General features: G+C 41.3%; 1 protein-coding gene across 17 annotated transcripts in view; it reads left to right on the forward strand.

Moving 5' to 3' along the window:
* The window catches only part of DTNB (dystrobrevin beta), a 295,200-nt gene that overhangs the window by 94,742 nt on the left and 174,131 nt on the right, over positions 1-26,327 (forward strand). The window lies entirely within an intron of this gene.

Consider the following 26,327-nt stretch of genomic DNA (forward strand, 5'->3'; position numbering starts at 1 on the left):
TTTAAAAGCAGAATTTTAAAAAATTCCAGGAAATAAAGATACTACATTTGAAATGGTCTCTTTTATTCAGTAAAATGGAATGTTGCAATGCTCTCTTTCCAAAGGGAAAAGTGAGTTTCTTCTTATTTTAAAACTGTACAGGCCAGGCGCGGTGGCTCATGCCTATAATCCCAGCACTTTGGGAGGCTGAGGTGGGCGGATCACGAGGTCAGGAGATCGAGACCATCCTGGCTGACACAGTGAAACCCCGTCTCTACTAAAAATACAAAAAAAAAAATTAGCCGGGTGTGGTGGCAGGCACCTGTAGTCCCAGCTACTCGGGAGGCTGAGGCAGGAGAATGGCGTGAACTTGGGAGGCGGAGCTTGCAGTGAGCCGAGTTTGCGCCGCTGCACTCCAGCCTGGGAGACAGAGCAAGACTCCGTCTCAAAAACAAAAACAAAAAACTGTGCAAGGGGAATCCGCCCCCCCTAATGCTTATTCTTTTGAGCTTTAAGTAAGACTTAAAGTTCTTTTTGCAAGCAAAATTTCGTCACATTTGTAGGGTTTAAATGTTGCAAGGAAAGTTGCAGAAAATAAAGGAGTTAATTATTTATGCTTGTAAAGTTGGAAAAAACATTGTATTTTATAACCATTGCCACATTGGTGTCTTTACCTTCAAAAGTAGTTTTTAAAATAATAATATCTTGGCGGAAGTCAGTATCTCATTTTTCTATGGTTCTTATAAATTATGTAACATGGTTATCATCAATTATTTTCCTTCCTTTCTCTCAATTTATTTCCAAAGTCTTAAAAATTCCATATTTTCCTTCCAAAAGGTTGCTACAGCCTTTGTTTTAAAATCTTTCCTCTAGTTTTTGTTTGTTGGTTGGTTGGTTTGCTAAACAGTAGAAAAACATATAAGGTCAGAAGTATAATTCAGGATCTAGGTTCTTTAGCCTGGTTATCCTATTGGCCTTCAAGTATTAGAAAGCTTTAATAACCAGTTTTAATTTTCCCTTTGGTTGTCTTAAAACTCAACCAAGAAAAAGCAGATAAACTCACATCAGGAATTAAAGAAAAAAGCAGAACAAACTTCAACCCGCATGTACACTTAACTCTAGTTCCTTCATCTCTGAAAATCTGTTAAAGATCCTTTTTTTTTCCCTAGATAGGTTTCTGTTATAATTAATGATAAAATTTTGTTAAACTGAATATCCTATCCTGGGTCTTGTTCTGTTGTGAATTCCATTTTTTTTTTGGTGGTGGTTGTTGTTGAAGAGCCACTTTTAAAATCCCAAAAAAGGAAAAAAACACAGTAGTTTCTTTTCTTTTTCATTGAATAAAGAAAATTTACAGATTTTCAAATTGTTTCTTTTTGCTTTCTTAAAGTACAAGTACTTCACTGTGTTAATTGTTAATGTTTTTTCCACTGGTTTTGTGTGTGTGTGTGTGTGTGTGTAGAGTCTAATTTTTTACACTGGGATAGTTTTTGCTGTTTTACCTTTCATGGTGATTGAGTTTGCTGGTATATTTCTACTGAAAATTCTCATTGTGGATGTTGGGGCTAAGAGAATGGGGAACTTCTTATTCCCCCTGGTTTGAACTTCCTCATTTGGCTAACCTATAACCCTTTTAAAAATGGGGGTTTTGTATTTGTTTAGAGACAAGTGACTGATACTGCTTTATGATTTGCATGTTTTCATCTACTCTTGAATTTTTTCATTGAGTTATAAGATACATACAGAAAAGTATACAAATCACAAATGAATTCTTACATTGCTGTTTGACCCTCACAGCACTCTTGTGTACTAGGTCTTATTTGCATGTGTTGTTATTCTTATTTCAGCTTGTTTTATAAATTCCTTTATTTTTGTTAAAGAGACTTAATTTTTTTAAAAAATAAGTATTGTTATCCTGCATAATTTTGAAGCTAGTGTGATAAACGTATCAGTTCTGAATTTTGATGGATGTATGCCTTGTGTATGGTAGATGCATACTGGTAAGGCCTTTTAGCAGTATGTGTAGGTGTCTGTATGTAACTTGTTTTCAAAGTTAAGATTCTGTACATGCAAAGCTCTTGCTCTTTGAGGAAGATGTGGTTGAATTTTGAGGCTGAGTAAAGAGGTTTCCAGCTAACAAAAAGATGTGCTATCAATTTAATAGTAATTTCTTTGAGATTGTCGGCTGTGTTTATACTAATATTTTGAACAAATATTTCTATATGCTCACACGTGAGTTTAAGTGTGTGTTTAACCAGCTAGTATATGAATTTTCATTGTAGATGTGATATATGAGTTTTAAGTAGTACCTGGAAGTTTATTTTGATTTTTCCAAAAATTTCTGTTGAATGTTTTATCTCAGTAACTATGCAGTATAATTCATTCTTTTAGTCCTTGGTCCATTTTGTTTGCCTTTATTACAAAGAAAATGCCATATGGTACCATATCTGAGATTCATCCTGTCTTTCATTCAAAATTTATTTTTTAAACACCTACTGTGTGCCAGGTCCTGTAAGAGGTATTTGGGATACATCTATGAACAAATCAGACAAAGACTCCTGCCCTGTGGAGCTTAAGTTTTAATGAGTGTGAAAGAGACTGCTGGAGCTTGTCAGCATTACTTTTTTCCTATTCTTGTTGGCACATGTCTAGACTACACTTTTCAGCCTTCGTGTAACTAAGTGGAACCACGTGAGTAGTTCTTGGCAGTAGAATGCGAACAGAATGATAGGTATCTTTCCAGAAGAAGACAGTTAATAAATAGCAGGGTGCCTTCTCTACCCTCTCTGCTATCTTGGTGGAAAGAACGTCATTAGGACTCAGTGGAGGGTGAAACCATTAAGCGAAAGGTAACTGGGTCCTTGAATGATGGGTGGAGAAGAATATCCAGCAACCCACTTGACTGTGATGGAGGCATGATAAGAACTTTGTGTTAAGTCACTGAAGTTTTAGTACTAGAAGTAGAGTTCTGTTAAACTCGTAAAATGTGTGTTACTGTCTTAGCAGTCACATGGCACACTTGATGAGGAAACTGACTTTGGGGAGGGAAAGTCAGAAACCCATGTTATATAGTGGTAACCAATTTGGTAAATGTGTCATCTGTGATAATTTGGAAGGCACGCCTCATACTCACCCGGCTCTAGGTCAGGTGTTGGAAAAGATCAGAATGTGAAACTGCTAATGGTAAGGTGACATAGGATAGAGATGAGCTTAGAAAGAATTGGCTAGTGCACAAGCAATAAATGAAAGGGAACAGAGAAAGCTCTGACTCTTGGGGCAGTGAAAGGAAAAACAGACTGCTTCCAGACCCTACAGAGAAAGCGTTAAGAGTTGAGGCTTTAAGACCTCAAAGTAAGGCTTTAAGCCACAAAGTCCTAGTAGACCTTCTCAGTTGAAAAAGGTGACCCAGTCCTGTGGCAAAGATCAGATGAAGGGTATGGTCTCTTTTCCTTGGCTGCTTATCAGAATCCCCTTGGTTCTGCCTGCAGAGATTCTGATTTATTGGTCTGAGGTACATGAAACCCTGGTCATAAACAGTTTTTAAAAGTTCCCCAAGTGGTCTGGGCATGGTGGCTCACTCCTCTAATCCCAGCACTTTGGGAGGCCAAGATGGGCAGATATCTGAGGTCAGGAGTTTGAGACCAGCCTGGCGAACATGGTAAAACCCTGTCTCCACTAAAAATACAAAAAATTAGCTGGGTGTGGTGGTGGGTGCCTGTAATCCCTGCTACTTGGAGGCTGAGGCAGGAGAATCGCGTGAACCTGGGAGGCAGAGGTTGAGGTTGCAGTGAGCCGAGATTGCGCCATTGCACTCTAGCCTGGGCAAAAAGAGTGAAACTCCATCTCAAAAAAAAAAAAAAAAAAAGTTCCCCAAGTGATTCTATCATACAGCCAAAGCCAGAAGCAACTGACCTTGTTCATATGGCCTCCAGGTGGCTTCTGTTAGTTGAAAGCAAGCGGCAAAGAACTACTAGTCTTAGGAAAGAACTTTTTGTGTGTGGTTACTGGCACATGGAATCAACTAGAAACAAATAGATCAAAGGCCTACTAAGTTTCTGAGGGAATTACATTGGCAAAGAAATTATGAGCTTGAACTGAACAAGCCCTTAAATATTTGAGCTATAAAACTACTATTAAAAAAAAAACAAAACAAAAAACCTCTGAGAACTTGGTCTGGCAGGGTAGGTTGATGGGTTGTGAAGGTTGTGCAGCCCCTCTGGAGGGTATGCCAGAGCCCATCTGGCCCAGAAGGATATTGGATAAGGAAGAAACTCCTGCTCCGGCTCCACTGTTGTATATTGGGAGCAGGAAGGGAAGGTGCAGATAGTTTTTTTTGTTTGTTTGTTTGTTTTGGCGATGGAGTCTTGCTCTGTCGCCCAGGCTGGAGTGCAGTGGCGCGATCTCGGCTCACTTTAAGCTGCACCTCCTGGGTTCATGCCATTCTCCTGCCTCAGCCTCCTGAGTTGCTAGGACTACAGGTGCCCACCACCATGCCTGGCTAATTTTTTGTATTTTTAGTAGAGACAGGGTTTCACCGTGTTAGCTAGGATGGTCTCGATCTCCTGACCTCGTGATCCGCCTGCCTCAGCCTCCCAAAGTGCTGGGATTACAGGCGTGAGCCGCCGCACCCAGCCTGGTGCAGATAGTTTGCCTTTTTAGTTCATACATTGGATCTTAAGGAGTTCTGCATGATCCTTATGAAGAAGACTATGCCATATCCAGAGATCCTGGATGCACCGACTGAACTGGACTGCACGTGTTCTGCCTGGGCATGTGTGGCATGGTGGGAGGAGGTAAGGGTGCTCTGTGCATAAGAAAAGGGAACAAAAAGGTACCTGGTGATTGAAGTTTCACTAATATCCACGGTTTCCTTTGCTTAAATTCCACTGGAGAGAACTAGTCATATAATCCCATCTGGCCACAAGGAGGGTATGTTGTATATTATATATATATCACTTCTCAGCCAAGGCAGTTTGAAGCAGGTGTGCCTCTATCTTTACCCCCCACTGCCGATATACATTGACCAAATAGAATGGTCTCCAAAAGAACTGGCTGAGGCAGAAGTCCTCAGATGGAGGAGGCTGGGCACCTGCATCGATGGAGCACAGCCCTTCTGCCAACCTGCATGGGACTCTAACATGAACAGATTAGCAAGTGGAATCAGGAACGTAGGGCTGGGGAGATTGGAGGTTGAATATGGAAGTCATATAGGCCTTGTTGAGAAAATGAGATTTGAGCATGCTTAGAAGTTTACCAGCAGGGATCTGGGGAAGAGAAGAGGTAGTGTTCAGGGTAGGGGTATACCTGTAAATCCAGGGAAAGAAGCCAGCATGGCCAGAATGCAATGAGCAGGGGAGGATTGTAAGAGACAAGGTGAAAACATTAATGTAGGCCCATTGACCATTGTAAGGACTTTTACTCTGAGTGAAATGAGGAGTCTTTATAGGGTTTTGAACAGAAGAATAACATGATATGATTTATATTTTTAAATGGTCAGTCTAGATGCCATGTAAAGAGTAGATAGTAGAAAAGAAAGAGAGGAACAGAGAGACCATTTAGGAGAAATTCTAATGATAATTAAAACAAGATATGGTCGGACAGTAGTAGAGGTTGTAAAAAGGATTGAATTATGATATGTTGTATAAATCAGCCTAATGGGTTGGATGTGGCTTGTGAGAGCGGAGGAGTCAAGGGAAAGTCTAAGATTTTGTCCTGAGCATAGAAGGATGGAATTGCCATAGACTGAGATGGGGAAGGCTGTGGATGGAGAGTGTTTAGATGTTAGGATCAAGGATGAACCTTGATTCACCGTTTGTTCTGGACATGTTGAACTTAAGTTGCTTATTAGATATCCGTCCATATGGAGTTGTTGAGGTCATTGTATATTATGAGTCTAGAGTTTGAGAGAGAAGTCTGAGATAGAAGTATAAATCTGGGAGTCAATGGCGTATATATAAAATAGCCATGAGACTGGGTGATACCACTTATACCATGAAGAGAATGAGTGGAGATAGAGCAGGAAAAAGAGGAGTAAGAACTGACCCCTGAAGCTCTTCAATATGAGGACATCTGGGAGAAGTGGAAGATCCTGCCTCCAGTGAGGTGGGATGAAAGCCAGGAGAGTGTGTGTTCTGGAAAACAAGTGAAGAATGTGTTTTGAGGAGGAGGAAGTGATCAACTGTGTCGAATGCTGCCAACAGTCAAGTAAGGAATAAGAACTGACCCTTTGTCTAACAATGTGGAGATTGTCTGGAGAACAGTTTCTGTGGAGTGGTAGGGGCAAAAACCGATTAAAGTAGGTTTAAGAGGGAAAGTAGGTTTAAGAAAGATGGAGACAGCTAGGATAGCTAAGTCTCCTAATGAATAAATGAATATCTATTTCTGACCCATTTTTTCTTCTTCTTTTTTTTTTTTGAGACGGGAAACCACTCTGTTGCCCATCTGGAGTGCAGTGGCATGATCATGGATCACTACAGCCTTGACCTCCTGGGCTCAAGCAGTCCTCCCACCTCAGCCTCCTGAGTAGCTGGGACTACAGTCGTGTGCCACCATTCCCAGATAATTTTTGTAGAGACAGTGTTTTGCCAGTTTTGCCCAGACTGGTCTCAAACTCCTGAGCTGAGCACAAACGATCTGCCCACCTCCACCTTCCTGTGCTGGGATTACAGGCATAAGCCATGGAACCCAGCCCTCCAACACCATTTCCTTTTTTTTTTTTTTTTTTTTTTGGGGGATGCAGTCCTGCTTTGTCGCCTAGGCTGGAGTGCAGGGGCACGATCTCGGCTCACTGCAACCTCCCCCTCCCAGGTTCAAGCGATTCTCCTGCCTCAGCCTCCTCAGTAGCTGGGATTACAGGTGCCCGCCACCACGCTCGGCTGATTTTTGTATTTTTAGTAGAGACAGGGTTTCACCATGTTGGCCAGGCTGCTCTCGAACTCCTGACCTCAGCTGATCTGCCCGCCTCGGCCTTCCAAAGTGCTGGGCTTACAGTCTGAGCCACCGCACCCGGCCACCATTTCTAATAGTAGTTCCTATTAGAATTTTAGAAGACTCATTAATTGCACTTCACTTTTCCTCCCCACAAGATGACAGCCAGGAGTTAGGCAAATGGCAGTCTGTTTGAGAAAGTGGTTTTAATTGTGGGGAAACTGTGAACTTGCCAGTAGCCCCCAAATCAAATATACCCCACCCAACTGCTGGCATTTCCAGCAGGGAGCAGATCCTGAACATTTATGGATCTGGGTGGAGAGGAGAATGCGTGCTCTCTGAGGAGTGTGCAGATCCCAAGAAAAAAGGGAGAGGAAGGGGTTGATGTAGGCATGTTCATTTCCTTCTTGAAAACCAACCAGTCTGATTAGGAGAGGAGTGAGTGAGGGTTAGAGAGTCCCTCTACCTGGAAATAAGAGAGTGGACAGTAACTAAATATTAATTTTTGTATTCAAATATGCAAGGTTATATCAGTCTTCTTCTTTGAGACAGTTGATAAATATTTGAGTAACCTTGCCATCAGTACTGTGGTGTTCCAGTGACTCTTGCTGCATAATAAGCCACCCTAAAAGTTAGTGACATTAAACACCAATCATTTGATTACACCTGCAGATTTGGATGGGGTAGAGGGTTGGCTTTTCTCTGCTCCATGCCGTCTGGGGGCTTCGCTGGGGTGATTGAAGTACCAGGGTTGGGGGATATGGCTTGAGTGACTGGAGGGTTCTTCCCTCCCATGTCTGACTGCCCTGGGATGGGGAAGGCTGGGATCTGCTGGAACAGACACTGGGGCCACCTATGTGTGGTCTCTTAATGTGGTTTGTGCTTCTCACCGCTTGGCCGCTGTGTCTTAAGAGACAGCATCCCTAGAGGAGGCATCCAGACAGCAGTTGTCCAGGAGAGCAGGGCCGAGGCACAGGCCTTCACCCCTGGCTGTGGGAGGTGTGCAGCCTCACTTCTGCTGTGTTCTGCATTATGTGAGGAGTCACTGAGGCCAGCCCAGAATGAAGGGGAGGACAACGGGACTCCACTCATGGTGCTGGTGATGGTCGTGGGAAGGTCACATTGCAAAGGAGCCTGTGTGATGGAGACATTGTCGCAGTGATCTTCTACCCAGTATCTGTTTGGAAATTACAGTCTGTCCCACATGGGATAAAGCCTTGTAATCAGAACAAGGGTTCCCACATAAGTGGTTAATTTAGCCATAGTGATTTTTATGTTTTCCTACTAAATTATACTTTTTAAAGGAAGACTTTATTAAAACAACTAACTATAATATTTACTAGGACTTTTATTGCCATATTTAAATAGGTTAGTTTTTTTTAAGTAAAGTATTTTGGATATATAATTGTGTGGTTTTTTTTTTAAATCACTATTAAATCATCTTTAACCTTAACCTTCCTTTTCCTTGATCTGGGCATACGTGCTTTTCTGATTCACTTTAAACCAAACTCCCTCCGTGCCTGCATACCTCCCTCCCTCCCAAGCTCCTATTAATTGTGTGGTAAAATATATGTAATATAACATTTACCATCTTAACCATTTTTAAGAGTACAGTTCAGTGGCATTAAGGACATTCACATTGTTGTGCAGCCATCACCAGCATCCATCTCCAGACCTTTTTCATTTTTCCCAACTGAAACTCTTCAACCTTTCTTTTTTTTTTTTGAGATGGAGTCTCCCTGTGTCGCCAGGCTGGAGTGCAGTGGTGTGATCTCGGCTCACTGCAACCTCCACTTCCGGGTTCAAGCGATTCTCCTGCCTCAGCCTCCCAAGTAGCTGGGACTACAGGCGCGTACCACCATGCCAGCTAATTTTTGTGTTTTTAGTAGAGATGAGGTTTCACCATGTTGGCCAGGATGGTCTCGATCTCTTGACCTCATGATCTGCCCGCCTTGGCCTCCCAAAGTGCTGGGATTACAGGTGTGAGCCATCACGCCCGGCCTTCAGCCTTTCTTGATATGCAAGGAAGGCTCATAGCAAACATGCCTCCTTCTCTGCCTTCCATTCAGATCTCTGCTTCCTTGGTTTCACTTTACCAAGACAGATCTGACTGATTCCCATCTAGTTACGCCTTGGCAGGAAGTCTCCCACTCTGTATGTCCATTTATACAAAATACACCTGTACCACAGATACAGTTAGTAGAGGGCCTTCATGGAGGGTAGTTATGTAACTGACTGGTTGATAGTATGGAAATTTCACCTTTCTTCCCAGCAGATGGCAGAGTCCACCTCTGAACAAAGTTACTTATTGTGTTCTTCAAAATCTTCTATAAATGAGGAAGTATTTTGGATTTCTTTAACAATCTCTGTTAAATAAATATTTAAATATTTAAAAAAAGGTTAATGGACAGCTTATATATGTGCAGTATAATTGTTTGGGCATTAGTGATAGCAAAAGTAAGCCATTTAGGGAGTCAGAGCAAATTTTCTTGTGACAGACCTGGATCAGTTGAGATTGTTGACTTATCTTGGTCAGAAGCAGTGTTCAATTTCCATATGACTAGTGTCCCTCTCCTCACACCTCTTGAATTATGAAAGATAATATGTATTCATGGGAAAAAGGTGTGCTTACTGAGCATGCTCCTGTCCAGTTTTAAATAGCCACGTGTCATAATTAAACAATTACTTTGTGCAAAGTACAAAACTAGACAATTTTTTTTAACTTATAAGAGAATATCCCCACTTGTGGCAAGCAAGAGCTAAGACATACACATGAAGAAATTAAAAACAGAATATACAAAATCAAGTCCTTTAACCCAATGGCCAACTCTTCTCAAAGAAACTGCTGAGGCTGGGTCTGCCATGCCCCCTGTCTCTGCTTTTATCAGTCAGTGTCCTCGTTTAAGCTGTCTGGCCTCTTGTCTTGGGTGACACCAGCATTTTGTCATGGTCAGTACTTCCTGCCCCAGCCCAGCTTTCTCATAAGTCAGTCCTCCACAGCTCAGCTCCCTTTAGCACCGCTGGTCCTTGGCCAGCAAGCTGCCCTCACTTTCAGCTGCTTCTCTGTACATTTCTTTCACCCCCTGTCTCCATTGAAATTTGGCTGTCCTAGAAGAACTCCACTTCCCTGCAACCCTTTCAGGTGGTTATTTATTCTCTCACATCCCGTGCATATTTAGGGATTGACTTTAGGGTGACCATATAATTTATCATCAAAACCAGACCCACTTGAGTGTGAAAGGAGGCACTATTAATTATGCAGGGACAACATGCATAAACTGTGATTATCTTGGACAAACCAGGACTTGTGCTCACTGTTTTAACTTTCTGTTTTTGCATTAAAACATTACTACAAATTTAACTGCTTAAAATAGTGGAAACTTATTGTCTCCATTTTTGTAAGTCAGAAGTCCAGACTCTCTGCTCCAGGTGTCACTGAGCTGAAATCAAAGTGTCAGCTGAGGCTGTAGTTATCACCTAGGGCTTAGAGGGCCTCCTGCTAGCTCCCTGTTCGCACAGTTTGTTTAGTTGCAACTGTGATGCTGAGGTCCCCATTTTCTTGCTGGCAGCCAGCTGAGGATGAGTCTCAGCTCCCAGAGGCTGCAGTTTCTTTTCATGTGGCCCCCATAGGCAGTTTGCAACATGAACATTTGCTTTCTTCTAGGCCAGCTAGAATTCATCTCTCTGATTTCCTTTCCTGCAACCAGCCAGAGAAATACGGCTTTTAAGGGGCTCACATGATTAGACCAGGCCCACCCAGTGTAATCTCCCTTTTGCCTTGTAACATAATGTAATCAAAGGAATGATAGCTTATCATATTTATAGGTTCCACCCACACTCAAAGGGGAAGAGATCATACAAGGACAGGGTTCGCTGAAGGTAAACAGAATTCTGCCTACACTAGTCACGCTGATTATTTTTCTACCTGTTTTCCAATTTGCTACTTCTAGACTATTACATCTTGAATCTCTTAGTTTTTTTTAAAAAGTAATATTAGCAAACCAAATTTGGAAGAACATACAAAGGATTATACAACATGAGCAAGTGAGAATTACCACCTGAAATGCAAAAGTTGGTTTGCATGCAAAAATCGGTATAATATACCGTGTTAACAGACTAAAGGATGAAAAATAAGATCTTCTCAATAAATATGAAAAAGGAATTTGACAAAACCCAACACTCTTTCACGATTAAAAAAAAAATGCAATAAACTGGGAATAGAGGAGAACTTTCTCAACCCGAAAAAGGACATCTATGAAAAACCCACAGTGGCCAGAGTGGCTCACACCTTTAATCCCTTCGAGAGACTCAGGAGGGAGAATCACTTGAAGCCAGGAATTCAAGACTAGCCTGAGCAACATAGTGAGACCCTATCTCTACCAAAATTATAACAATAATGAAAAAAAATTAGCTGGGCTTGGTGGTATACACTTGTAGTCCTACCTACTCAGGAGGCTGAGGTGGGAGGATCACTTGAGCCCGGGAGGTTGAGGCTGCAGTAAGTTATGATTGCATCACTGGCACTCCAGCCTGGGTGACAGAGTGAGAGAGACCCTGTCTCTTAAGAAAGAAAAACCCACAGTTAACATACTTAATAGTGAAAGACTGAAAGCTTTTCCCCTAAAACCAGGAAAAAGACAAGGATATCCACTCCTGCCATTTTTATTCAACATTGTACTGGAGGTCCTAGCCAGAGTACTTAAGCAAGAAAGCAAGCAAAATGCATCCATATTGAAAAGGAAGAAGTAAAACTGCCTCTCTTCACAGATGACATGATCTCATATATAGAAAATCCTAACTAATACACACAAAAAACCATTATAGATAATAAATTTACCAAGTTTATAAGATACAAAATCAATACAAAAATATTAGATTGGTGCAAAAGTAATTGTGGTTTCCCCGTTATTTTTAATGGCAAAAACTGCAATTACTTTTATACCAACCTACTACAAAAAATGCAAAAATTAGTTATATTTCTCTATATTAACAATGAACAACCTGAAAATGAAATTAAGAAAACAGTTTCATTCACAGTAGCATCGAAAAGAACAAAATAGGATTACATTTAATCAAAGAAGTACTAAACTTGTGCACTAAAAAGTGGAAAACATGGCTGAAAGAAATAGGCCAAGTGTGGTGGCTCGTGCCTATAATCCCAGCACTTTGGGAGGCTCAGGTGGGTGGGTCACTTGAGGTCAGGAGTTTGAAACCAGCCTGGCCAACATGGTGAAACCCCATCTCTATTAAAAATGCAAAAAAAAAAAAAATTAGCTGGGTGTGGTGGCACGTGCCTGTAGTCCCAGCTACTTGGGAGGCTGAGGCAGGAGAACTGCTTGAACCTGGAAGGCGGAGGTTGCAGTTAGGCAAGATCGCACCACTGCACTCCATCCTGGGTGACAGAGAGAGACTCCGTCTCAAAAAAAAAAAAAAAAAAAAAAGAAATTAAGACCTAAGGAAATAGACATACTGTGTTCATGGGTTAGAAGACTTAACATTTAAAATGACAATACTCCCCAATTCATCTACAGATTCAGTGCAGTCTCTATGAAAATCTCAACTGCTTTTCTGCATAACCCCATAAACTGATCCTAAAATTCATATAGAAATACAAGAGATCCAAAATGGTCAAAGCAGTCTTCAAAAAAAGAAGCAAATTTGGAGGCCGAGGCAGGTGGATCACAAGGTCAGGAGGTCGAGACCATCCTGGCTAACACGGTGAAACCCCATCTCCACTAAAAATACAAAAAATTAGCTGGGCATGGGGGCGGGTGCCTGTCGTCCCAGCTACTCAGGAGGCTGAGGTAGGAGAATGGCGTGAACCTGGGAGGCGGAGCTTGCAGTGAGCTGAGATCGCACCACTGCACTCCAGCCTGCAGCCTGAGTGACAGAGTGAGACTCTGTCTCAAAAAAAAAGAAAAAAAGAAAAAAAAGAATAGCAAATTTGGAAGACTCACACTTCCTGATTTGAAGACTTACTTCAAAGCAATAGTAATCAAGACGGTGATACTGCAGGAAGATAGAATTGAGACTCCAGAAATAAACCCTTATATTTGTTATTGTCAAATTTTCAATGAGGGTGATGACCATCCAGTGGAGGAAAGAATAGTCTTTTCAAAATATGGTGCTGAGACAACAACTGGATATTCACAGGCAAAAGAATGAATTTGGATCCCTGCCTTATACCATATAAAACATGAATTCAAAATGGATTATAGACCCCTTAATGTAAGAGCTACAACTGTAAAACTCTTAGATTAGGTGTAAGTCTTTATGACCTTGAGTTAGTGCCTTCTTAAATATAATACCAAAAGCTCAAGCAACAAAAGAAAAATAGACAAATTGGACTTCAACAAAATTAAAGACTTTGGTGCTTCAAAGGGTGCCATCAGGAAAGTAAAAAGAACCCGCTGAGTAGAAAATATTTACAAATCAAGTATCTGATAAGGGACTTGTATCCAGAATTATAAAGAACTCTTAAAACTCAGCAACAACAAAAACAAAACCCCAACTAACCCAGTTTTAAAATGGGTAAAGGGAAAAATAGAATGGTCGTTATCAGTTGGGAGGAGAAAATGGGAAATTATTGTTTCATCAGTGTAGAGTTTCAGATTTGCACGATGAAAAAGTTCTGGCAACGTGAACATACTTAACACTACTACTGTACTGTACACTTAAAAATGGTTAAGGTGGTAAGTTTTATGTTGTATGATTTTACCACAATAAAATATGTAGATTAGGCCGGGCGTGGTGGCTCATGCCTGTAATCCCAGCACTTTGGGAGGCTGAGGCAGATGGATTGCTTGACTCCAGGAGTTTGAGACCAGCCTGACCAACATAGTGAAACCCCATCTCTACACAAAATACAAAAATTAGCCAGGTGTGGTGGTGGGTGCCTGTAATTCCAGCTACTCTGGAGGCTGCAGGAGGATCACTTGAGCCCGGGAGGCGGAGGTTGCAGTGAGCTGAGATTGTGCCACTGGACTGCAGCGTGGGTGACAGAGTGAGACTCCATCTCAAAAAAAAAAAAAAAAAAAAAAAAAGTAAATTGGGAGAAAAAATGGGGAAAGGATCTGAATGGATGTTTCTCCAAAGAAGATATACCAATGGTTGATAAGCACATGAAAAAATGTTTAACATAATCATGAGGGAAACACAAATCAAAAACACAGCAAGGTGCTATTTCATACCCAGTAGGACAGCTAAATAAAAAAGACTGACCATAACAGTGTTGACAATGATGTAGAAAAATCAGAACCCTTATACTTTGTTGGTGGGAATATAAAATGGTATAGCCACATTGGAAAACAGTTTAACAGTTTCTTAGAATGTTAAACATAGACTTACCATGTGATCCAACAATTCTGCTCCTAGGTATACACCCTTGAGAACTGAAAGTACATGTCTCCACAAAAACTTGTATGTGAATGGTCATGGCAACATTATTCCAAAGAGCTAAAAAGTGGAAACAACCCAAATGTCCATCAACTGGTGACTGGACAAAGTGTAGTTTACCAATACAATGGAGTACTATTAGGTAAGCAAAAGAAATGAGGTACCGATACACACTAAAACATAGGTGAACATTGAAAACATGCTAAGTGAAAAAGTCAGACACAAAATGTCACATATTGTGTTACTCCATTTATGTGATATGTACAGAGTGGGCAAATGCATAGAGACACAATGAAATATACAGAATAGGCAAATGAACAGAACATACATTAGTAGTTGCCGGGGGCTGGGGAGAGGGAGGAATGGGAAGTGGCTGCTGAGTATTGGGTTTCTTTTTTAGAGTGATGAAAATGTGCTGAAATTAGATATTAGTTATGGTTGTACAACTCTTTGAATATACTAAAAACCACTGAATTTTACAGTGGGTGAATTTTATGGCATATGAATAGTATCTCAATGTATTCGTTTTTTGCATTACTATAAAGGAATACCTGAGACTGGGTAATTTATAAAGAAAACAAATTTAATTGGCTCATGGTTCTGCAGGCTGTGCAAGCATGGCACCAGTGTCTGCTCAGCATCTGGTGAGGGCCTCAGGAAGTTTACAATCATGGTGGAAGGCATAGCAGAAGCAGGCAGATCACAGGACGAGAGCAGGGGCAAGAGGGGGAGAGGAGGAGAAGCCAGCTCCTTTAAACAGCCAGCTCTCCCGTGGACTGAGAACTCACTCATCACCAAGGGAATGGCACTAAACCATTCTTGAGGGATCCGCCCCCATAATGCAGTCACCTCCCACCACGCCCCACCTCTAACACTGGGAATCACATTTCAACATGAGATTTGGAGGGGACCCACATCCAAACCATGTCACTCAATAAAGCTATGATTTTGTATTTTAAATTGGATGGCTAGGGAAAGCCTTTTTGAGATAGCGACATTTAAACTGACATTGGAATGACTAACTTGAGGTTGGTAGTTGTGAATTCAGCGTCAGACCAGTCAGCATAGCTGTGTATTTCACTCCCACCACACATTGTGTGGGTGAAGGCAGAGAGTGGATAGGGTTGGGTTTTGATAGAAAAGTATGACGAAGACAAGTGGCAAGGGGGGGGGGTTTGAGTGTGTGCAAAGAAAATATAATATCAAATGTAGGCGTGGAGCTTGGTTCAAGAGAGAAATTAGGCCATGAGGAAGACAAGATAAAGATGGTAGGCTCAATGTAGTATAGGTTCAGTGGGTTGAAGTGTTGTTCGAGGCAGACTACTAGAAGGAAGGTGCTAGAAAGACAGAAGTTGGTGAGAGTAGGTGCTTGAAACTGAGATTTCAGGTAATGTACAGTAACTGGCAATAAAATGTTGTAGGTAGGAGGTGACTAGAAATGGCAGCCAACATAGGGTGGGAGAACTGTTGCTGAAGAAGAGGAGTTCAGAGAGGACATATGTATTAACAGATATATGAGCTTCCTGTGGATGCCATAACAAATTACCACCAACCTGGGGTCCTAAACGAACAGAAATTTATCCTCTTACTGTGCTGGACACAAGTTTGAAATCAAAGTGTCAGCAGAGCCACACTCTCTCTGCAGGCTCTAGGAAAGTATCTCTTTGTATTAGGATTCTCTAGAGAAACAGACTCAATAGCGTGGGCACGCGCATGTCTGTGAGATTTATTGTAAGGAAATGGCTCATGCAGTTATGGAGGATGACAAGTCCCAAGATCTGCGGGGTGAGTTGACAAGTTGGAGACCCAGGAGAACTGATGATATAGGTCCAATCCTGGTCTGAAGGCCTGAGAACCAGGAGAACCAATGGTGGGTAGTGCCAGCAGGCTCCAGACCTAGGAAGAGTTGATTTTTCAGTTTGGGTCCAAAGGCAGACAGTTTGAAGACAAGAGGACTTTTTTCTTATTCAGGGCTGGGTCAGCCTTTTTATTGTATTCAGGCCTTCAAATGATTGGGTGAGGCTCATCCACACTAGGGAAGGCCATCTCTTTTACACAGTCTACCAATATAAATGTTAATCTCATTTAACATTCCTAAAAGGAACACCCAGAAGAGCATTTGACCAAATATCTGAGCTTCTCATAGCCAAGTCAAATTGACACATAAAATTTATTTTATTTTATTATTTCTTTGAGATGGAGTCTCACTTTGTCACCCAGGCTGGAGGGCAGAGGCACGATCTCAGTTCACTGCAACCTCCCAGGTTCAAGCTATTCTCCTGCCTCAGCCTCCCGAGTAGCTGGGATTACAGGCGTGCGCCAACATGCCCAGCTAATTTTTGTATTTTTAGTAGAGATGGGGTTTCGCGGTGTTGGCCAGGCTGGTCTTGAACTCCTGGCCTCAGGTGATCCACCCGCCTTGGCCTCTCAAAGTGCTGGGATTACAGGCGTGAGCCACCCACCGCGCCCAGCCCCTTGACACATACATTTAACATCACACTGTTCTTCCCTCTTCCAGCTTCTAGCGGCAGTTGGCGTTCTTTGACTTGTGGCTGTGTCACTTCAGTCTCTGCCTCCTTGGTCACATTGCCTCCTTCTCGTCTATCTCTTTTCCTCTGTGTATCTGTCTTATATGAAAATACATTTGATTGCATTTTGGGCCCAACCAGGTAATCCAGGATAAATGCTTCCTCTCCCATCTAGATTCTTAAGTTAATTTTGTCATAGAAGGTAATATTCACTCTTCTGCCATATAAGGTAATGCAGGTTCCAGAGATTAGGATGTGGACATATCTTTTGGGGGGCTGTCATTCATCCCATTACGATCAGTGCATTGGAAAGATCAGCTGTAAATGTTGAAATCAACAAGAATTATGACAGTAGTAATGTTGGACTCCGCGAAGGAGGAACAATTTGGGTTTTGGTCTGATGATATGACATTCAAAATTGGAGTTTTAAGGAAAAGGGAAAATGATCTGAGAGTGGCACTGTGGTTCTAGGAGGACTTCTTCTCCACCTGGAGGTCTAGTTGTTTGAGGGGTGTGAGAAAGAAAGCAGCTGCTGCTTGAAATGGCTGCAGGGAAGCCGAGCCTTCAGGGAATGCCAGGTTTCCTCCTAGAGCCGTAGGTGAAAGCAACATTCAGAGAAGAGGTTGATGCGTAAGCCTCGGACAGAGGAGGGATTTTGCTCATGCTGGACTATGAAGACAAAGAGAAGGGTTTTGAGAGTTGAGGATTAGGGTCGCCTGAGGGGATGTACTGAGCCTCACAGGAATAAAAATCCAGGTGAGAGTCTGATTTCTTATTTTTAAAAAGTATAACCTGATATAAAGATCGTGCTGGAATTAACCCCAGATAGGCAGATCATGGCACTGTGGCAATGTGTTAGTTGAGAGGGTGTTGGTTGCCAGGAACATGCAGGCTCTGGGTTCATCTTTTTACTCGTGTTGATGGTGTTATGGAGGCCTGGGGAGAAGTGCTCTGAAACTCTCCCAGTCGACAGCTGACTTAGAGCTAAAGTGACTGCTTCATTGACCAAAGGCCTCCCTTTGAAATTCTGGACTTTCTAGAGCCCTCCAAGGGTTAGGGGGAATAGTCTGGGATATTGTGACAACCTTTATCCGTATTTTCAGTAGGTTGCTTGGGATGTTTTAAATATTGCTCCTTTCAATCATCCGAACATTGCCCAATTCTACTGTGTTGTTTGCATGCACGATTTATTCATAAAACCACTTACAGCTGCAAAAATGCTGTTTAAAACGAGAACATTCAAAATGGACCCAGCTGTTTAAAAAGATGGATGCGATCAAATAAAGAATTGGTGTGTAGTTTATGAAACAATAAGGCATTTTTTCAACTGTAGCCTGATTATTCTTAGAGAGATGACAAGGAGGTTTTTCCATTACAAAGAAGTGTATGACTTAACTTAAACCAAGCAGTTCTTCAAATGAGCAATTTCCTGTGGCAGTCATCACTTAGCCACAGCCCTTTTGTCAACTTTAGATCTTTTTTTTGTTCTTGCAGATGGCCACCAGAGCTGCACTGGAGAGTGCATCTTCTGCTTCCATGTGTGGGGAAGATCAGTGTGTTCTCTGTGACTCAGTAGTGTGAATTGCTTATCTATTTCTGCATTAACTCAAATCTATCAGTGATTATTGCCTGAATACCTCATGCTTTCTGAGATCTACAGGTACAGATCTAGGGTTGAACTCTTTCTCTAAATAAATTTAATCCATGTGTGTTATATGTTGTATATCTTCATTTAGTGACTACAAAATGTCTAGCTGTGAAATGTGCATGCTAATTACTCATTAAGCCTTTGGATCACCTTTGATAAGCCAGATCCTGTGCTCCCCGGCATTCTCTTGCACACCTTCTTTCTGAATGTTTTCTCACAGTTCCAGCTTTTACATGCCCCTCACTCCACCCCAGACGCTAACAAATTTCTACAGTTCTTAATTCCAGCTCGTTCTTCTTGTTTAGGTTAAGACTCCTACATTCAGAGATCTCATGGACATTTCCATCTTGAAGTCTCACTGGTTCTTCTGTCAATATGTGGTTCTAATAATTTTTCAGTTCCTTTCCTTGGACTTCCAAGTAGATAATTACATCATCTGTAGGAAGCAGCAACTGAATCACTTTCTGATAGTTCTACCCCGTCTCAATTTTTTACCTCTTTGTGTTGGTAAGAACTTCTAATTTGGGGGGAAGCAGTGCTTCCCGGAATTTCCTGGAAAGAATCACCTGTGCTGCTTGTTAAATATACAAAGTCCCAGGCCTTCACCCTTGGGAATATTAGTAGGTCTGGGTTGAGGCTGAGGAGTCTGCTTTGTTTTATTTTTTAAACAAAGGCCCTGGACATTTTTTATCTTGAGAAAAGTTTGGAAAACACTGTTTCAGAGCACTGCTAAATAATAGTTGTGATAGTCTTTTGTTGCTGCTTTTAGTGTGTCTGTACCATGTGTGATGTCAGTGGACTGCTGGCTGTCCTCCTATTTTGACCTGTGGTAGCATTTGTGACAGCTTTGGAACTGTGGTGTGTCCGGTGTAGCGATACAATGGGCTATCTAAACAGGGCAGCGAGCTTTCTGTCCTGGTATTCATTCAGTGACATCTCAGTTCCAGGCCCTGGAGAGTGCCACCATACACAGAAGCACATGGGAAGACCTTAGTCTTCCAACTCTCATACTCCCTCTAACTCCAGTCTGCCTTTCTTGGGATCCTGGCTGCCTGTGGATCTACTTCCATAGTATTTGTGTGCTCTGCTCTTTTTGGTTTTAGCTGACTAGAACTTCTGTTTACCTAAACCTGAAATATTGGTCACACTCCTTCCTACTTCAGTTCTGCCATGGAACCCATTACTGCATTTGAGTGCCAGAGAACTGTCTGCTGTCTGTATTCGAGAAGCAACTTCTAATACAAAGATGACTTATAACACATGAAAGTTTTTTCTTACAGAGTAGTGTTTTGAAAGCTTTTACAGTTATGTCTTTGGTCTGAGACTCTTATTTATGTCTTCCACTCACAGGCAGCACTATGACAGTGTTAAACTATTTGCAGTTGCCTAATACACTATATTTTCTTAGTTTTATGTCTTTGAATCTGCGATTCTAGTTGCCTTTATCTCCTCTTCTCCCCATCCTCCCAGCTTTCCCTTACCAACCTCTGTATATCCTTTCATTAGCTCAGGTATCACTTCTTTTTCTGATTCTCCAAGTGGATTGATGTGTCTCTTCATGGTCCACTATATCACACTGAATACCTCTTTTAAAGCACTTTTCACAATTTCACTTTTCATCTTCATAGAATCTGCTTATTTGTCTATATATTTCATTAGATTGTAAGTCCTTAGTTAATTTTCAGCCTTTGTATCCCAATTACCTGGTACACATAATCAGCATTTATTGAAGAACTTTATGAAAGTTGGCATTTTCCACTTGTTCCAGTTTTAAATTACTTTCGATTTTGGAAATGTTCATTTTATGCCCAGCCAACTTGCAAAAAAATGTAAGAGATTGATAATATTCAGTTTTGGCAAGGGTGTACAGAAGAGAACTCTTGAAGATTCTTGGTAGGAGAATGAATAGATAAATGCAGGTGACAGAATTTAAATGCATGTAACCTTTGACCCAACAGTTCCTCATATAGGAATTCTCCCAGAAAAAACACTTGTACCAAGTATACTAGGATGTTTGTAGGAGAGTATCATAGAGTATCATGACAGCATTATTTGTGATGGCAAAAAAAAAAAAAAAAAAAGAGATGGCCAAAACACCAAAACATCCATTACTAGTGAAATGATTAAGTTTATTATGGTATGTACTTACTATGGGATTCTGTGTGGTAGTCATAATAAGTGAAATAGATCTGGAAAGATCTATTTTATTTTATTTATTTTTATTTTTTTGGGACTTAATCTCACTCTGTTGCCCAAGCTGGAGTGCAGTGGCACAATCTGAGCTCACTGGAACCTCCGCCTCCTGGGTTCAAGTGATTCTCCTGCCTCAGCCTCCCAAGTAGCTGGGATTACAGGCACACGCCACCATGCCCTGCTAATTCTTTTTTATATTTTTAGTAGAGATGGGGTTTCACCATGTTGGCCAGGCTGGTCTTGAATTCCTGATCTCGGGTGATCTGCCTGCCTCGGCCTCCCAAAGGGCTGGGATTACAGGAGTGAGCCACCGTACCCAGCCAGGAAAGATCTATTTCATATTAAATAGGTAGTCATAATAAGTGGAATAGATGTGGAAAGAAGTTCATATTGAATGAGAAAAGCAAGTTACATAGCAGTATATATAATGATCTCAGTTTTGTAAGAATAGATTTGATTTTGTGTGTGTTTATTATTTTTCTTATTTATGCATAGGAAATTGTCTAGAATAGTATGCAAAGGAAAAAAGCCCTGTTTATCAAGTTATGCTATTTAAATTACTTGATTTTTTTCAATGATGTGTAATCTTCAGTATTCATTTAATTTGTCTTCCTCTGGAATGTCTGAGTTATCCTTTTTTGAACTAGCAAGTAATATATAATTTCTTATTATGAAATATGTCAAGCATATAGAAAAGACTTTGTTGGGTTTTTAACATTTTGCTGGATTTGCTTCAGATCTTTTTTTTTTTTTGGAGACAGAGTCTTGCTCTGTCGCCCAGGCTGGAGTGCAGTGGCCCGATCTTCGTTCACTGCAAGCTCCGCCTCCTGGGTTCATGTCATTCTCCTGCCTCAGCCTCCCAGGTACCTGGGACTATAGGTACCCGCCACCACGCCTGGCTAATTTATTTTTAGTAGAGACAGGGTTTCATCGTGTTAGCCAGGATGGTCTCGATCTCCTGACTTCGTGATCCGCCCACCTTGGCCTCCCAAAGTGCTGGGATTACAGGCATGAGCCACTGCATCTCACCAAGATCTTTTTTTAAAAAAAAGAAAGAAAATGTTACAGAGAAATTTGAAGCTCTCCATATCCTCCAAACCCATTTTCCTCCTTCCTCAGAGATAACCTCTATTTTAAATTTGGTGTTTAGCATTTTCATTTATATTTTTGTTTTTTGTTACTCATATGTATGTGACCATTCATAATTTATGGTGTTGTATCTCATGTTTTTAAACTTTATCAAAATAGCATCATGGTGCATGTACCCTACAACAGTTTCCTTTTTTCACCTGCATTCTTTTTCAAATGATCTCCATGTTGATGTAGTTATTTTCAGTGCCATATAGAATCCACACCTGTTATCCTCGTATTGATTGACATTTAGCTTGTTTCTAATTTTCTACTTTTCCAAACACAGCTTCAGTGGATTTTCTGGTACAGGTCTTCTGGTGCAGCGTGGAGAGTTTCTCTTGTTTTTAGGAGTGGAATCCTTGGGACGAGAGGAATGTGCATTTTCAGTTTTATTTGATATTGCTAAATTACTCTCCAAGCTGGCTTTACTATTTTGCGCTCCTACCAGCAATATATGAGCTTTACTTATGGGTAATATATTACCTTTAATTCTCTTGTAAAGCAGTAAAATTCTCAATAAATTTTTTGAAAAAAAAAATGAGACTATGAACTACTGGTTAAAACTATATAGAGAAAAGAAATTCTGTCCATGATATTAAACTAATGTTTAATAGAAAAGCCAATACTCAGTGCAACATTTTTCCCTGTTGTGTGTACTCACCTCATCCCCCTGTCCCCATTTGAATGCTTCCCACCCAGGCTAAATTGATGACAGCCCAATTAGGAGCAAAGCTTGGCCTTGAACTTCGGCCAAAAGCTTTGTTTTTCCCTATACACATTCACGGCTTTTTCAGTTTTAAAAGTATTAGCATTTCATGTAGCAGTTATTCGTATTTCAAGGATACCCTTCTTAGCCCCAGGGTTGGTGTGTATGGAACCATAAATTTATATTGGCTATCATGACAGATCTAGGAATGTGTCAGTCTACTGATGTTGAATTCTAGCAAATCTTTGTATTCTTTTTTTTCTCGAAAGAGAAGCCAAAGCTATTTGCTGCTGAGCACAAGATGCTGCTGTCCTTATGTAGCTCCCTCCTTGGCTGTTGTTGAACCAGTTGGAATAACAGTGGCTTCTTTTTTGTGGGTTAAGGGGTTTTTGTAATTTATAAGCATGTTTCAGATATGTGAACAAATTACATTTTATTCTACCTAGCCTTTTTTTTTTTTTTTTTTTTAAGACGGAGTTTTCGCTCTTGTTGCCCAGGCTGGAGTGCAGTGGTGCCATCTCAGCTCACTGCAACCTCCGCCTCCCAGGTTCAAGTGATTCTCCTGCCTCAGCCTCCTGAGTAGCTGGGATTACAGGCGCCTACCGCCACACCCGGCTAATTTTTTTGTATTTTTTGTAGAGATGGGGTTTCACCATGTTGGCCAGGCTGGTCTCGAACTCCTGACCTCAGGTGATCTACCTGCCTCAGCCTCCCTAAGTGCTGGGATTACAAGCATGAGCCACCGCGCCCAGCCCTACCTAGCCATATTTTTATTACTGTGAGCTAAAACTCCTAAGTCTTGGAAGATTAACAAAAATTACATGGATTATATTTCTCTCATATATTAATCAAAATTATAGCTTACCAGTTAAACTGGAGCTTAGCAATTCTAGTTTTTCACTTTTTATTGTAGTTATTTTGAAGCCTTTTATAAATAACATAGTAGCTGAGTGATGTGTCACATGCCTATAGTCCCAGCTACTCGGGAGGCTAAGGTGGGAGGATTGCTAGAGCCCAGAAGTTTGAGACCAGCCTGGGCAACATAGTGAGATCCCATCTCTTAAAAAAATATCAAAATGAGAAATTATATAATTTTCAAAATAAATTTTTATGAACTTTAATTGTATAAAAAGAAATGGGAATTTCAAGGTGGTAGACGGAGGGCACCTTACTTCTGAGGCTTAGCTAGATTAGAATTTTTAAAGTAATCTGTAAGTACAATGGGCAGGGCAGGCGGAAGGAAAGGAAACCCTTAGTAGGCCTCAGGCTATGAAGAATCTCTGTGAAAAGTAGATGAGATCTGTTTGCAAAAGGAAACCTTAGTCCAGAACCAGGGCAGGCGAGCATTGCTGCTAATGATGGGGATAGTGTCATCAGTCAGTGTTCTCGCTTGGAAGTAGTTGCTACGGGGAGCTGTGAGGGGCCCAGGGCAAGTGACAGGGCAATGCTGGAAGTGTAGCATGGTGATGGAGGTGTCTCAGGCAGGTGCAGAGTATATAGGAGCTTGGATTGCAGAGACAAGGTAGGGTTCCAGGTGCTGGATGGATTCTAGGAAAACAGGAAGCTACCTTGCTAAGAAGACTAGCTATAAAGCTTTTCCATGAGGTGGCACCTTCCATCCCTCTTTCACTCTTACTGAAAACAACTCCCATTCCTGCCCTCCAGGCAGGCAGCACACACAGAGTAGATGTCTGAACAGGAGTCTTGACTACAGAGCTGAGCACTTAGTTAAAAATCACCCCAAATGAGAGGAACACAACTGGAGAAGATAACTGAGGAGGTAACAGAAGAATTTATCTTAGAAATAGAATTAATAGAATAAGAACTAGATTTTACAGCAACTATAGTTAATTCCTCAGAGAGATATGAGCAGTTATGTTTTCTACCAAAAATAATTAAGTAGTGATCCTGGAAATTAAATGTTTGATTGTTAAAATAAGAAATTAAATAGATGAGCTGATTAACAGGGTTTATAGCTGAAGAACAAATTTGTGAGCTGGAAGCTAGAACAGAGAAGTATTCCTTAGTACATTACTATTATTATAAAGTAAAAGAAAACAAAGTGTAGAGGATGGATTGAGGAGCTCCATCTAATAATATTTCCAGATAGAGGCTAAAGAAAATGCAGAGAGATGATACTTAAGCAATAGATCCAGTTTCAAGATAGTTGACCAAGCACATCCTGACCTTGTCCCGTTTCTACACCAAATCCACAGAAATGGTAAGACGTTAAGTTAGATTAATAAATTCCCTTTCCAGATTAAAAATAAGAAATGTTCCATACCCAAAGCCGTAAGACATCTTTAAGTGAAGGTGGTATGTGTTAAAATGAGAAGTTGCAGAAGGGAGCCGCTAACACTGCCTGGAGGAAGTTTTCAGTACTGCTGGGACCCTGAACTGCTCAGCCAACTCCTTCAGAACAGATTCAGCCAAGGATCCCCAGCCAGGAGGCCACTGTTGACTCACATTGCAAGTGGACAGTCCTGGAGGATGTTTGCATGGCCAACAACCCTCAAAATCCAGGGGAAGCCTAGCACAACAATATAAAATATGAACATATGAAATATCAACAGCAGAATTATACCCTAGGAAGCAGAGCAATCAGGAAACTTTAAATATAGGTAAATATAATTTCCTTAGAAGACCAAGGATAGACTTTCATGCGCATTAAAACAAGCAGAAATCATAAACAGGCAGTAGTGAAAATGAAAAATATAGTTGTTAAAGTAAACTCATTGGATGGGCTACATGGCAAATTGGATGTGACTAAAGAACAAATGAGTTAACTAAAAGATCAGGGTGAGAAGAAGTTCTTCCAAAACTCAGCATCAAGAGATAAGAAATAGAGTATGAAGGAAAAGTTGAGGCATTTAGGACAGTGTGGAAGTTCCATTATTTATCTAGTAGGAGCTGTCAGTGAAGAAAATTGACCAGAGACAATGTTTGAAAAATTGAGGTCTCGGTTGGGTGCTGTGGCTCACGCCTGTAATCCCAGCACTATGGGAGGCTGAGGTGGACAGATTGCTTGAAGTCAGGAGTTTGAGACCAGTGTGGGCAAAATGGTGAAACCCCATCTCTACTAAAAATACAAAGATTAGCCGGGTGTGATGGCGCGTGCCTGTGGTTCCAGCTACTCAGGAGGCTGAGGCAGGGGAATTGCTTGAATACAGGAGGTGGAGGTTGCAGTGAGCAGAGATCACGCCATTGCACTCCAGCCTGAGTGACAGAGCAAGACTCCATCTCAAAAAAAAAAAAAAAAAGAAAAATTGAGGTCTGAAAATATTCTAGAATGTCTGAAAATTATTTCAGAACATCTGAAAATATTCTAGAATTTCCAGTACTGAAAAGGTATAAGCCCTCAAATATTAAATAGAATAGGCATCATTGTGATAATGATGAAGAGAAATTCTTAGGAAACACTGGAGAGAAAAGACTGATGGTCTTCAAAAGAATCGAAATTCAAGTGCTAGATGTCATCACTGGTTTTAAGAAAACAATAGCACCGTGTTTTTTTGTTTGTTTTGTTTTTGTTTTTGTTTTTGAGACAGAGTCTCGCTCTTTCACCCAGGCTGGAGTGCAGTGGCGCGATCTCGGCTCACTGCAAGCTCCGCTTCCTGGGTTCACACCATTCTCTTGCCTCAGCCTCCCGAGTAGCTGGGACTACAGGCGCCCGCCACCACGCCTGGCTAATTTTTTGTATTTTTAGTAGAGACGGGGTTTCACCGTGTTAGCCAGGATGGTCTTGATCTCCTGACCTCGTGATCCGCCCGCCTTGGCCTCCCAAAGTGCTGGGATTACAGGCGTGAGCCACCGTGCCCGG

This window comes from Pongo pygmaeus, chromosome 12 (genome assembly GCF_028885625.2).
Source record: "Pongo pygmaeus isolate AG05252 chromosome 12, NHGRI_mPonPyg2-v2.0_pri, whole genome shotgun sequence".
Lineage (NCBI taxonomy): Eukaryota > Metazoa > Chordata > Mammalia > Primates > Hominidae > Pongo > Pongo pygmaeus.